General features: G+C 35.3%; 1 non-coding gene across 1 annotated transcript; it reads right to left on the reverse strand.

The window, feature by feature from the left end:
* Positions 1–7,013: 7,013 nt before the first annotated feature.
* On the reverse strand, positions 7,014–7,117 carry LOC127902008 (small nucleolar RNA R71). The gene has a single exon (XR_008054413.1). It is a non-coding gene; the product is annotated as a small nucleolar RNA R71 (small nucleolar RNA).
* Between the last annotated feature and the right edge of the window lie 8,681 nt (positions 7,118–15,798).

Below are 15,798 nucleotides of genomic sequence, written 5' to 3' on the forward strand. Positions count from 1 at the left end.
ATCACATTTAAAATTTTATTTGTGCTTTATGTTTGTTCATGCAATTTTTATTTTTCGTGTTTTCTAATATGTATTTCTCTTTTTACTTTTGTTTAAGGATATGGATTTTAATAAAATGTTTGATGGAGAAATATGTTTGGCTGATAGTGCAATTACACATACAATTCTTCGAAACAAGATGTATTTTTTAAATTTAAATTTAATTAAGGTAAATGTGAATACAATATCAGGTCCAGTAGATCTGATTGAAGGTACTGGAAGAGCAATGATCATATTAGCAAAAAGTACGAAATTGGATATTTATAATGCTCTGTATTCACCTAAATAAAAAAGAAATTTACTTGGTTTTAAAGACATTCGTCGTAATAATTTTATTTAGAAACAATGAATGAGAATAATATAGAATATCTATACATTACCTCTAACATGTCTGGAAAGAAAGAGATATTAGAAAAGCTTCCAGCTTTCTGATCTGTCTTATATTATACGACGATAAAATCAATGGAAAGTTACGTAGTCATAAAAGATAAGTTATCTGATCCAAAATCTTTATACTTTGGCATGACCGCCTTGGTCACCCTAGATCAATAATGATGCGTAGAATTATTGAAAATTCTCATGGACATCCATTGAAAGATTTGAAAATTTTATTGTCAAATGAGAATAGTTGCACTACTTATTCACAAGGAAAATTGGTAGTTTTAAACCATCACCCAGTAAAATTGATTCTAAATCTACATCATTTTTACAAAGGATTCAAGGAGATATATGTGGGCCTATTCACCCACCAAGTGGATAATTTCGTTATTTCATGGTTTTGATTGATGCATCTGCACGATGGTCACATGTTTGTTTAATATATACACGTAACATTGCATTTACATGATTGCTTGCGCAGATAATCAGGTTACATGATAATTTCTAGATTATCCAATCAAGACCATACGTCTAGATAATCCTGGTGAGTTTACTTCGAAAATATTTGATGATTATTGCATGACAGTTGGGATTGACGTAGAACACCCAGTACCACATGTACATACTCAGAATAGATTAGCAGAATCTCTTACCAAGCATCTTCAGGTAATTGCTAGAACTTTATTATTACGAAGTCAATTACCTATTTCGACATGGGGACATACTATTTTGCATGCTGCAACATTAATCCGCTTGAGGCCTATTGCCTATCATAAATATTCCCTATTGCAATTGGTATTGGGACATCAAATTTATCCCATTTACGCATTTTTGGTTGCGCAGTATAAGTGCCAATTGCCCCCCCATAACGTACTAAAATGGGACCCCAACGACGTTTGGGAATTTATGTGGGATTTGACTCACCATCTATTATCAGATATCTTGAACCATTGACGGGTGATGTATTTACCACACGATTTGCGGATTGTCATTTTGATGAGACAAATTTTCCTCCATTAGGAGAAAGAAAAAAAGTCCATGAGGTTAGGCATGATCCTCAATGGAAAGTGACTTATCTATCTCATTTAGATCCACGCACATCTCAGAGTGAAAATGAAGTGCGAAGGATAGTTCATTTGCAGCAAATTGTAGAACAATTGCCAGATGTATTTATAAACGCAGCTAAAGTAACCAAATCATATATACCAGCTGCTAATATATCCGGCCGGGTCATTGTACATAAAGAACAATTAATGAAAAGTGCAACTGAGGAATTATCTGTGGCACGCCAGAAGCTTGGTAGACCAATTGGTTCAAAAGACAGTGTTTCGAGAAAAAGAAAAATGATTAAACAGGGTTCTACTGCAAATGATTATAAAAATCTAAAAGAACAAATTGCTTCAGAAAAGCAACGAGTCTCTGAAAAGATTAAAAACCCTGATAATGCACAAACTCTTCATGAGGAACAAAACCTTGAAAAGGCACATAAATCCAAAAATAGTGAGATTTCTGTTGATTATACTCATGATAATATTTTGAAAAGGTATTTTGTCTTTAATGAGACCAAATACCCTGAAAGACTCTTTAAAAAGGCATATGCTCAAGATATGGCTCAAGCTCTTGAAGTAACTGAAGATAAAAAAATTATCATAAATGATATGTTTGCATTTACAGTAACTATTGACATTGTAAATGATCATGATCCACAAACGATTGATGAATGTAGACTGAGGCATGATTGGCTTAAGTGGAAAGAAGCAATCCAGGCAGAATTGACTTCTTTAGCCAAACGTGAAGTATTCGGACCTGTAGTCTAAACACCTAAGGATGTTAAACATGTTGGGTACAAATGGGTATTTGTACAGAAACATAATGAAAATGATGAAGTTGTAAGATATAAAGCACGACTTGTTGCATAAGGCTTCTCACAGAGACCTGCTATTGATTATAATGAAACATACTCTCCAGTAATGTGTGCAATTACGTTTCGATTTTTAATTGGTTTGGTTGTATCAGAAAATCTTGATATGCGTCTCATGGATGTGGTGACAGCTTATCTATATGAGTCACTTGACACAGATATATATATATGAAAATCCCTGAAGGATTTAAAATGCCAAAATCTTGTCAATCATCACATTGTGGCTTGTATTCAATAAAGCTACAAAAGTCTTTATATGGATTAAAACAATATGGATGCATGTGGTATAATCGTCTCAGTGAATATTTGATAAAAATAGGATACGTTAATGATCCTATCTGTCCATGTGGTTATTATCAAGTAATCAAAATCTGGAATTGCTATTGTTGCTATTTATGTTGATGATTTGAATTTAATAGGAACTCCTGAAGAGCTCCAAAAGACCGCTCAATGTTTGAAAAATGAATTTGAAATGAAAGATTTGGGAAAAATTAAGTATTGTCTCGGGCTGCAGACCGAACACAAACCTAATGGTATATTTATCCATCAGTCAACTTATACTGAGAAAATTTTAAAACGTTTCAACATGGATAAAGCTTACGCATTGAGTACCCCAATGGTAGTCCGGTCTCTTGATCTTAAAAAGATTCATTCCGTCTTAAAGAAGATGATGAACGGATACTTGGTCCTAAAGTACCATATCTAAATGTAATTGGTGCTCTGATGTATTTAGCACAATGTACTAGACCAGACATAACATTATCTGTTAATCTGTTATCTCGATTTAGCTCTGAACCAACTAGAAGACATTGAAATGGTGTCAACACATTTTTCATTATCTTCGAAGAACAATTGATTTAGGTTTATTTTATTCTAATGAACTAACAAAAAATCCAAGTCTTGTTGGTTTGCTGATGTAAGTTATTTATCTGATCTCCATAAAGTTTGTTCACAAACAAGATATATTTTCACTTTCAATGGTACAACGATTTCTTGGAAATCTACAAAACAGACTCTCGTTGCAACATCCTCCATTAATTCTAAAATTCTTGCACTACATGAAGCTAGTCAAGAATGCATATGTTTGCGATCTGTAATCCATCATATTCAAAGTACGTGTAGAATATCTTCAAGTTCAGATATCCCAACAGTGATATATGAAAATAATGCTGGATGTATAGCTCAACTCATAGGAGGATACATTAAAGGGGACAGAACACAACATATTTCACCGAAATTCTTCTACACTCATGAGCTAAAACAGAACAGGAAGATTGATATCAAACATATACGCTCCATGGAAAATTTAACTGATATGTTTACAAAAGCTCTACCTACCTACATATACACCCTTTCTTTGCTAATGAATTAATACAATTCAATTTCTCACTCAAGGCATTTTGCTTGTTTTCTTTAATCTTCATTTGAGTATTCCTTACTTAGATATCATCATTAAATAATTGTTTACATACAATCCCTTTAAATTATAACATCCATTATCTCCAAATTTATAACAATTTGAGCAATATTTCCCTCGTTATTAATTTTTAATTATTTTATTTCCAATAAAAAATTAATGTTTTTATTTTTCATGTTTTGTTAATATACCAAAATATTATATTTTAGTTTTTTAAAAAAATAAATAAATTCACACTTATATTCAAGATATTAAAAAAAGAAAAATAAACATGTAATTCAAACATATATATTCAAACTATTCACATTTCAGCCTAATTCAGACCCATTCAGATTTTAGATTTTAAAAAAAGACTTTAATGTAATGTCTGTTGGGGCATTTCGATGTAATTTAAGGTCCAATCTAACGTTTGTTAATATCGGTCTTGACATGTCAAAACTAAAGTTCAATTAAAAAGTTTTGCGCAAAAAAAAAAAAATCGTTACAGAAGTCCGTAATATAGCATATATAAGTTTTCACTAGGGGCAAGCATTCAGTTCAGTTCAGGCAGTAAAAATAATATTTTCACAAATTTTAAAACCAATTGGTTTTTGTTTGGTTTGGTTTAAAAGCAAACAAAACAATTTAGAGAAAAAAATTAAAAATTAAAAATTAAATTTAAGTTGATTAATACAAGTAAGTATTAATGCAATAGGTATGCAATTTATTTTAATTTGTTTAATTGTTGATCTTGGCTCATTCTAAGAGGTAATGTAAGTATTGTAGATGTGTATATTGGTATGTGGAGTTCTAACATCGTTACATGTGATTTTTATGTTGTTGATTTCTTATTTTATTTATTATTGTCGATTTATAATTTATAGTGGATTTTTAGATTATATATGTAAGTTTGTTTCGTATTGGTAGGGATGGCAATAGGCACTGCCTACTATGAGTTGTTATTATTAAACATGTATCCATACAAAATTTAAATTACCAAACTCACTCATTGTTGAGTGTTAGAAAATGCATATTTATAAAGGAGAAAACCGTCATTTTACATTTTAAGTCTTACTAACAACCCTTACTTTTATATATTTAACCTTCTTGTGATTTAATTACATGTGTTTTATTTTAATTAAGTATTTTATGTATTTTAGGGGCATTATAGTCATTTCACAATAAAGGAGAGATCAGACGGCAAAACGGACATCACTTTTGAACTCAGGACGGTCGAAAACCTTAGGAGGAGCATAAAAGGAAAAATGACACTATTCACATGTACGGTACTATTCACGTGTACGGTACTGTATACGTTACTGTTCACGACACTGTTCACATAGACGGATGATGACGTGGCATTGACCGATGATGTGGCATTGACTGATGAGGTGTCACGATCCTGTTGGACTAAAATTCTTATGTACTGTTGATGGTGACGTGGCAGCATATCAGTGGACGAAAAATCTCGCGTACGGTGCATGCATCACACAGGATTATTTTCAACCAAACCGCGTTACTGTTCATCCGGGTCAAACCGCGTTACTGTTCAAAGTCGGGTCAAACCGTGTTACTGTTCATCCGCGTGGTCAAACCGTGGACTGTTGACTGATGACGTGGCGCAATCCTGAGCGTCCAAACTGTTTTTAATCCGATGGCCATGATTTACTCCATGTATCTATAAAAAGGGGGCCTCCCCCCCTAATTTGATATCTCTGAATCCATTTTTGGGATCCATTTTCTGTAATTCCTTCTCCATCTTGTATTTTCTTCGTATTTTAATAAATTCCCATTTTACCCCTAGTTCAATTATGAGTGGCTAATTTTCTTTCAAGCTTGGGTTGAAGGTGAAGTCTCAACATGTGTCATGGGCTTTATTTGGTAAATTTATTTTCTCATCCCCTCTAGTTTTTGTGGATGTTTTGACTTCTCGTCGACAAATAATACTAATCTTGTCTAGTACCGCCTTGGTTTCACCGGCCCTCTAGTATAAGATTATTATTATTTGGCACGATAAGCCCTTAGCACCATATTGATTAGAGCGTGGTTCATGAGGTGTGGATTCCCCCCTCATGATTTAATTGGCATTAATACGGATTATTTAGCCCATGATGCATGTTGATACGGATCCAGATACCCAAGTACGTTATTTCAATAGAATTCTCTTCAATTTCTTCTCGCCATTTCAATACCAATTTTAGAATTTATTCTCGCCATTTTAATTTAAGTTGTAGCATATTCCAAATCATTTCCACCACAAATCCAATCACTCATTCACAAAATTAATTCTACACAATTAAAATCCACCTCCTCGTGGGATCGACACTCGTCACCATTGATCTATACTATAATAGATTCGTGCGCTTGCGAGTACATTAAAATTTGCACAACAAGTTTTTGGCGCCGTTGCCGGGGAGGTAAGTAATTTTAATTCATAGAATTAATTTTTTTTGAATAATTTCTTTTATTTTTTTTTCTTGTATTTTTTTTTAAATTAAAAAAAAGAAAAAAAAAGTGAATCTACATTTAAAGGTTAGTATTTCTTTTCTTTTTCTCTTCTTTAAAATTCTGTAATTTAATTTTCCATTTATTTTTCTTTGTAATTTTTTTTGTTTATCTTATTAATTTAATTTTTAGTTAATTTCTTTCACGTATTTATTTTTGTGTATTTTTATAGAAAGGTTGTAATAGCGCAATAAGGTTAGTATCGTAATTTCTCACTCTTCTTTATTTTTATTTGTTTTGTTCCCATCTTTATTTTTTGTTTTGTTTGCATCTTTATTTTTATTTTATTTATTTTGCATGCATGGTCGTAGGTCATTATTACCTAATCTTGAACCTATAGACCTTGAATTAGAAAAAACACTTCGCACACACAAACACGTTAAAAATAAAATGGATTTACAAGCACCACAGGAGAGGCCATTTAAGGACTATTTTAGTCCCTTAGCTAATTTGAGCACGTCATGCATAAGATACCCAAATGTAGCTGCTAGGAGTTTTGAATTAAAACCTAGTGTGTTAAATTGTCTCCCTACATTTTATGGCCTAGAAAATGAGGATCCATATAATCATTTGAATGATTTTCATGCCATTTGTCAAACATTCAAATATGAGAATTTTTCAGATGATGATGTTAAACTTAGACTATTCCCATTTTCTTTAAAAGATAGAGCTCGTACATGGTTAAATACTTTACCTGCTAATAGCATTTCATCATGGGAACAAATGGTAACGAAATTTTTGAATAAATATTTCCCAGTGCATAAAACCAATGCTATTCGCAGGGAAATCTCGGAGTTTACCCAGAGAGAGGACGAGCAATTTTTCGAAACATGGGAGCGATTCAATGGGCTACTCTTGAAGTGTCCACATCATGGGTACGAGAAATGGCACCAATGCCAATACTTCTTGGAGGGATTATTGCCGAATGTGCAAGAATGGCTAATGGCAACAAGTGGAGGAGAGCTAATGTCAAAAAGTGCATCAGAGATTTGGGAATTCTTCCAGCGACAAGCGGATAATTCCCAACAACGGAGTCGATCACTCAGGAATACTAGAAGAATTAAAGGAGTGAATGAGGTTCAAATTGGCGAGTCAACTTCGGGAATCAAAGAAGTCAAGGAGATGGTTGAAGGTCTTGCTCGACAAATAGCATCGTTATCGACTGCTAAATCAACAGAACCACATGACCATGACTCATACTCAGATCAAGCCAATGCCATAGGTGTAATGAGAAAACCATCTAATTACAACCCATACTCCAACACATATAACTCTGGATGGAGAGACCACCCCAATTTTTCATGGTCTCAAGGATTCCAACAGAATGGACCAGCAACTCCAGCTCCACCAATGCAACAAATTCCTCAAAATCCTCAAGCCTCTCAGCCCCCATTTAGACCATTCAATCAGAACCAGAACCACTCTCAACCTAGACCATGGGAGGATGCATTCCAGAATTTTAGGAATGTTACTCACTCCACGATTGAGCAACAGAACCGCACCATTGATGGACTACGAAATGAGTTGAGAGCAGGCTTCAACTCACAAGCTCAATCTGTTTCAAGCCTCGAGAAGATGGTGGGACAACTTGCTTCTTCAGTTCAAACCTTGGCACTGACCGTTGAGAAAGGTAAGTTTCCAAGTCAACCAGTGCCTAATCCTAAAGGAGTACGTGAAGCAAGTACCAGTTCACCACAGCAGCATGGAGAGGTCAAAGCAGTTATGACCTTGCGAAAAGGAAAAGAAGTCGACAACAAAGTGGAGATGCCGGTAACCAAAGAAAATCAAATTGTACCTGTGAATGTTGAAGACTCATCACCGGAGGAGAAAGAAGAAACCAACCCACGAGAATACGTTTCGAAAGCTCCATTTCCTCAAAGGTTAGCGAAAGGAAAGAAGGGAAAATCCACAGGTGAGATTCTCGAAATCTTCAAACAGGTAAGTGTTAATATCCCTTTGCTTGATGCTATTAAACAAGTTCCATCTTATGCCAAGTTTCTTAAAGATTTGTGTACTAAAAAGAGAAACATGCATGTTCAAAAGAAGGCATTTTTAACAGAAAACGTTAGTTCTATACTCCAACATAAAATTCCTTTAAAATGCAAAGACCCAGGCTCCCCCACTATCTCATGTAGTATAGGGAACCACACAATTGAGAATGCTTTGTTGGATTTAGGAGCTAGTGTAAATTTATTGCCTTACTCTGTGTTTGTGAAACTTGGACTGGGAGAATTACACCCAACTCCAGTGGTGTTACAACTTGCAGATCGGTCCACAAAAATACCTCGTGGTATTGTGGAGGACGTGCTTATCCAGGTAGACAAGTTTTATTTTCCTGTTGATTTCATTGTAATTGACACTCAACCAATACAGGATTCAAGGAAGCACATCCCCATTATTCTAGGCCGACCTTTCTTGGCAACTGCGGATGCTCACATTCAATGCAGGACTGGAAATATGCAATTGTCTTTCGGCAACATGACTATGGAGCTGAACATCTTCAACATTGCCAAACAACCTCACAGTGCAGATGATGGAATTGTTGATGTGGATTTAATCGAAGCATTAGTTGATGACACTTTTCTTTCAAACCTTAGTGATGATCCTTTACAAACATGTTTAACTCACTTTGGTTTTGATTTTGATATTGACAGATCGGTTGATGAGGTCAACGCCCTGCTTGACTCAGCACCATCTATGGACACTAATAAATGGAAGTCAAGAGTTGAGCAACTAGCACCATCAGAGAAGCAACTCATTCCATCATCAGAATCACCACCGAAACTCGAGCTCAAACCATTGCCCAACACTTTGGAATATGCGTTTTTGGGAGAAGAAAGTACTCTGCCGGTAATCATCTCATCATCCCTAAATGACGAACAAAAAGGTAAGTTGTTGGATGTTTTAAAAGAGCACAAAGAAGCATTAGGATGGACCATAGCAGATATTAAAGGTATAAACCCAGTAGATTGCATGCATTACATTCACCTTGATGAAAATGCTAAAACTACTAGGGAGATGCAACGTCGGTTAAATCCTAACATGAAAGAAGTTGTTAGAACTGAGGTCCTTAAGCTATTAGATGCAGGTATCATTTACCCAATTTCTGATAGTTCATGGGTCAGTCCTGTACAAGTTGTCCCTAAAAAGTCAGGAGTCACAGTAGTTACCAATGCTGATAATGAATTGATACCCACTAGAGTGACTACAGGATGGCGTGTATGCATTGATTATAGAAAATTGAATTCTGTCACACGTAAAGACCATTTTCCTTTACCATTTATTGATCAAATGCTTGATAGATTAGCAGGCCATGAATTTTATTGCTTTCTAGATGGTTACTCAGGATATAATCAGATTCCCATAGCACCAAAAGATCAAGAGAAAACTACTTTCACTTGCCCTTTTGGCACATTTGCATATAGGAGAATGCCATTTGGATTATGTAATGCACCTGCTACATTTCAACGATGCATGTTGAGCATTTTTTCTGATATGGTGGAACGATTCCTTGAAGTCTTTATGGATGATTTTTCTGTCTTTGGTGACTCGTTTGATCAATGTTTACATCATCTAACACTAGTTCTGCAGAGATGTATCGAGAAGAACTTGGTCTTAAATTGGGAGAAATGCCATTTTATGGTAAAACAAGGTATTGTTCTCGGTCACATCATTTCGAGCAAAGGTATTGAGGTTGACAAAGCCAAGATGGATCTCATTTCTAATCTTCCTCCACCCAGAACAGTCAGAGAAGTAAGATCTTTCCTTGGGCATGCTGGTTTCTATAGACGTTTCATTAAAGATTTTAGCAAAGTTTCTAGACCCTTATGCAATTTACTTGCTAAGGATGTACCTTTTATCTTTAATGATTCATGTCTTATGGCGTTTGAAAAATTAAAACAGTTGTTGACATCATCACCCATCATTCAGGCCCCAAACTGGAACTTACCATTTGAGCTAATGTGTGATGCATCTGATTATGCAGTAGGAGCAGTATTAGGACAAAGAGTTGATCGAATTCCCCATGTTATTTACTATGCTAGTATGACATTGAATGATGCACAGTTGAACTATTCAACTACTGAAAAAGAAATGCTAGCAGTAGTGTTTGCATTGGAAAAATTTCGATCATATCTCATTGGTTGTAAAATAATTATATTCACAGATCATGCTGCTCTTAAATATCTTCTCACAAAGAAAGATGCAAAAGCCAGACTAATTCGTTGGGTGTTACTTTTGCAGGAATTTGACTTGGAATTCAAAGATAAAAAAGGGACAGAAAATGTTGTGGCGGACCACCTCTCTCGTCTCCATTTTGACACAATAATAGAACAATTACCATTAAATGAGTCATTTCCAGATGAACAATTAATGAGTGTGGAAGTATTACCTTGGTATGCTGATATAGTTAATTATCTTGTTACAGGTAAACTTCCAGAGCATTGGACCAAGCAAGACAAGGCTAAATTCTTTGCAGAGATAAAGAATTTCTTTTGGGATGACCCGTATTTGTTCAAGTATTGTGCGGATCAAATTGTTAGACGATGTGTCCCAGAAAGTGAAATTCAGAATATCCTTTCATTCTGCCATGAACAAGCTTGTGGAGGCCATTTCAGTGCTAAGAAGACAGCGACTAAAGTTTTACAATGTGGTTTCTATTGGCCATCTATATTTCGAGACGCTTACACTTTCTGTTCTTCATGTGATAGGTGTCAACGAATGGGAAGCATTACACGAAGGAACATGATGCCACTAAATCCAATTTTAGTGGTTGAGATTTTTGACGTATGGGGTATCGACTTCATGGGACCCTTTCCCCCGTCTTTTGGCCATCAATACATATTGGTTGCTGTTGACTACGTATCAAAATGGGTAGAAGCAATTCCATGTAGAACCAATGATCACAAGGTGGTAATAGCATTTTTGAAAAGCAACATTGTTTCACGCTTTGGATTCCCTCGAGCAATAATCAGTGATGGTGGTGCCCACTTTTGTAACAAAGCATTCAAAGCACTTTTGACAAAGTATTCAATCACACACAAAGTGGCGACCCCGTATCATCCGCAAACCAGTGGCCAAGTTGAGATCTCCAATCGAGAAATAAAGCACATATTAGAAAAGACGGTGAGGCCAGACAGGAAAGATTGGTCATTAAGACTTGATGATGCATTATGGGCATATAGAACGGCTTTCAAGACCCCGATTGGGATGTCACCCTACAGGCTAGTGTATGGAAAAGCTTGCCACCTACCTGTGGAACTCGAGCATCGTGCGTATTGGGCCATCAAGAAATTCAATTTTGACATGCAGCAAGCCAACTCAGAAAGAAGATTACAACTGGCAGAACTTGAAGAAATTCGCAATGACGCGTACGAAAATGCCAAGATTTACAAGCAACGAATGAAAGTCTTCCATGATAAGCAAATTATGAGAAAATCGTTCACTCCAGGTCAGAAAGTGCTTTTATTCAATTCTCGCTTGCACCTATTCCCAGGTAAGTTACGCTCTCGTTGGTCTGGCCCATTTATTGTTCATACTGTTTTTCCACATGGGGCAATTGAAATTAAAGACCCAAAGAATGGTGTCACGTTTAAAGTTAATGGTCAAAGATTAAAGCCATATCTAGAGTACCAACCACATGAAGAAGACACCGAAATAAATTTGAGTGACCCACCAAATTTGAATTGATTTTTTTTTTCTTTTCGTTAATTTGATTTTTCTTTCTTTCTTTTTATTATTATTCTTTTGCTAATTGAAATTGTTTTTGCATAAGTGTGTTTATTTTACCATTAAGTTTTCTCTTATCATTTTTAATCATGAGTCTCATACTTAGACCGTTCCTCCTGAACATTCTTAAACCACTTCAACGTGTCAAAACTCATCTCAAAAGACAGATTCAATTTTGTAAAACACATCGCATTTGGACTCTACAACCACCAGAGTTAGTACCCTATGTTGAGGGTTTAGAACACCAACTCAGAGACATTGAGAGAAGTGTTTACGACATCCAGTTGGAGCTTGAGGTAAATTCAATAAGAGGACGATTTTAATTTTCTTTGTGTGTTTTAATTTGTTTTTCTATTTGTGTGCTTTAGTTTGTTACCCCGGTGAAGTGGCGGATAACGGTACTCCGTGACAATCAAGTCGGTTACTTCAGTTTCCCATAATAACTGATATTTTGAGGCGAAGGTATGGACAGAAACGAGATTCTAGCGAAGCTTCACAAGCGATTCCCTTCACTTCCTCAGAATGCCCTCCTTACGATCTATAAAGCTCGGTCCGAACGCATGCGATTACTCATGAGAAATAACATACCTGCTGACATCCGTTGGTTAATCGAGGCTAAAGTACGATCGGCAGGTGAGTTACCTCCAAAATTTATTGCATACATGCCTGGTTGTGGTAAAGGAAATTATGCAAGAAAACGACGAGCTCGAAGAATTTCTGTTGCTTGTCATAAGTGTGCCAGAATGAGTTGCAATAAAAACCCATGTTCTTTAGGAATGGTGTCTGATAACAGGGAAGATAAGATTCAATTCATTAGGGATGGCTTGAATAAGGAGTCATTGGATGATATCCTTTTGTCTCTTGAAACGCATCCCAGTGGATATGTGCAAGGAGCGATTCTCCAGTTATGGCCATTATTCCAGAAAGAGCATGCACGATATAGTCTCGGGAATCTGACTATAAACGACCCTGTTTGCCAGTTTATAAGAAAACTGGATAGGAAGCCTATCCTCGACCCATAGAGGGCGTTCAAGCCGTTTCTGGACGTAAAACCAGAGGAAGATGTGAGCCACAGTCGCAACTACCTGTAAATATCCTTTTACTTTATTGTTATTTTATTTCACTATTGTCTTATTGTTTGCATTATTGTCTTTAATAATTTTATTACTGTTTGCTTTTTCCTTTTTACTGTTTTCTTTTTGACTTGCGAGCCACGTGCTTTACGCGTTATTTGACACTGACATATTACCTCATACACAACCATGACCCACTATCACCAAGACTCTTAAATGTGATTTCTTTTTTGTCAAGCACTCACAAATTGTTTTTGAGAAGTATCACAATGTCAGCTACTCCCAATAGACAATTCAAGAACATTTGTGTGCTTTCTGGATTTACATATGGCAAACATAAAGAGTTCGTTGAGGCAGCCATAGATCTTGGTCGAAGCATAGCAGCGAGAAATTTACATTTGGTGTATGGAGGAGGTAACCGAGGGTTATCAAAAATGGTCTCCGAAGCAGCTTTTATCAGAGGAAGTCAAGTGTTAGGCATCATCCCAAGAGTCTTAAAACCATTGGGCAGTTCGTCTGACTCATCAACTGGAGAAGAGTTAGTCGTCTCAGGTATGCAAGAAAGAATAACTGAAATGCTTAATCATGCTGATGCTTTTATTTTCCTTCCAGGAGATCTTGCAACACTAGAGGCACTTATCACGCTAGCATCTTGGGCCCATCTGCACATCCACCAAAAACCCATCGGTTTGTTAAATGTCAATAACTTTTATGATGGCTTTATCGCATTTCTTAACCATGCAATAAAAAACTATTTCATTCCCGCTAATGTGAAAAAACTCTTTATTTGTGCTCACACTGCTAATGAGCTACTTGATCTGTTACAAGCGTATAAACCGGAGCCAGACCCCTGGACCTTTGTGTTGGAGCGCCCAAATAATGATGGTAACAGTAGCAGCAGTAAGAAGTACAAATTAGATTTAACTCTCCGCCTGTAAATATTTTCTTCTGTGTTGCACCACCCAGGTGATGTCTTCTAAACTCTACTTCTTTCATTTCAAACATTGAGGACAATGTTTCGTTCTGGTTGGGGGGAGAGAATAGTCGACAATTATGAAATTTTGGTTAAGTTTTTACTAATTTTTTGTTGTAAAAACTAACTGTTGCTAACTTTTTGTGTTGAAGATGGCTGAATATGGAGTGTAGTTCCTCTAGAAACGCATCTTCTTTAAAAAAAATAATAAAAAAATCATTTTCTTTTCTATCATTTTAAATGTAACTTTTCTAAATTAATTTTTCTACATCATTTTCACATTTCTGCATGCATATATTTTTTTTTTTTTATGTTTAGAATAGGTTGGGGGGTAGAATGTTTTTAAAAAAAAAAAAAAAATTTTGATTTGTTTTAACATTGGGTGACATGATTAATTTAAATTTTAGTATTTGTATTATCTTTGGTCTTAAGTGATGTTACATTATGTTTGCTACTCTACATGTTGATGTTGGAGACATATATGAGTTGCTTGAAGGAATGAACATGTCATAATAAGTACCAAGTGAGTTTTTGAGCCTATCATTTTTCTTGGAGAGTAACCCTTTTGCCCATTCTTTATACAGCTTAACAGTTTATTATTGTATACACGATCTCTAGATTTCTTTTGAGTTAACCCTTAATAAAAAAAAAAAAAAGTGTGTTGCTACATTTGGAGGCCCATCTAACTAGTAGATATGGAAGGTTATTCAGAGCCCTAAAAGACGATGGAAAGGCCATCTTTGATCCGTTTGAGCCTTTCTAGCCATCCCTTTTATTAAATATCCATAGTTAACCCTTTTGAGCCTTTAAAAAAAAAAAAAAACATTTTCTTTGTCAACTTATCATCTTGACCCACTCCGATTTGGAGTATTACCCGATGTCTTATAAGTTCCATCACCTATTTATGTTTGAGAAAATGTAAATAATTATGTTGTTCAGTGAAGTTATGCCAAAAAAAAAAACAAAAAAAAAAAAACAAAAACAAAAGTTGTTGTTTCAAAAGAATAAAAATAGGTGAAATCCACCTTGCAACTTCCAAAAAAAAAAAAAAAAAAAATTCTCTGCATTTTTCTCAAACATACACTTTGTTTTCCTTATTTCCCTTCTTTGTTAACCATGTCCCTAGCCTACGTTACGTCCTAATAAAAGTCCTTCTTGATTTTAGGGAACTATAGTCCGAAGTAGAAGCTAGTTATATGGGCTAAAAAGATGTAGTGATGCATAATTAAAAAAAAAAAAAAAGATAAATAAAGTGGGTTGACTAACATTTTATTTGACTTGAGATCGTATTATTTCTAAGCTGAGGGCATATTTATTTCATCTTGGTGAGAGCATGTGATATCACTTCTTTATTATTTTCTCTCTCAATTACCATTCATTGGAGTGACTATTTTTATTGGGATTAATTTATTTGTGAGAGTGTCACTACTTCCAGTGAGATTTTGGGGTTTGACATGTCATTCTTGAGAGTAGCTAAAACAAAGTCTACTGGGCTAATTCATGTGGATGGTTGATGTGGGTGTGATGTTGCTTTAGACTGGAGATAATGCTTATACTTTTATTTGATTGCTATCATTAATCTGATGGAATAAATACGAGTGTTTCTATTAAAAAAATATATATATTTTGAATTTGAATTTTATTTTCGCTTTATTTGCTAGGGACTAGCAATAAGCTGGTTGGGGGGTGTGTTAAGTGTTAGAAAATGCATATTTATAAAGGAGAAAACCGTCATTTTACATTTTAAGTCTTACTAACAACCCTTACTTTTATATATTTAACCTTC

Source organism: Citrus sinensis, chromosome 4 (genome assembly GCF_022201045.2).
Source record: "Citrus sinensis cultivar Valencia sweet orange chromosome 4, DVS_A1.0, whole genome shotgun sequence".
Lineage (NCBI taxonomy): Eukaryota > Viridiplantae > Streptophyta > Magnoliopsida > Sapindales > Rutaceae > Citrus > Citrus sinensis.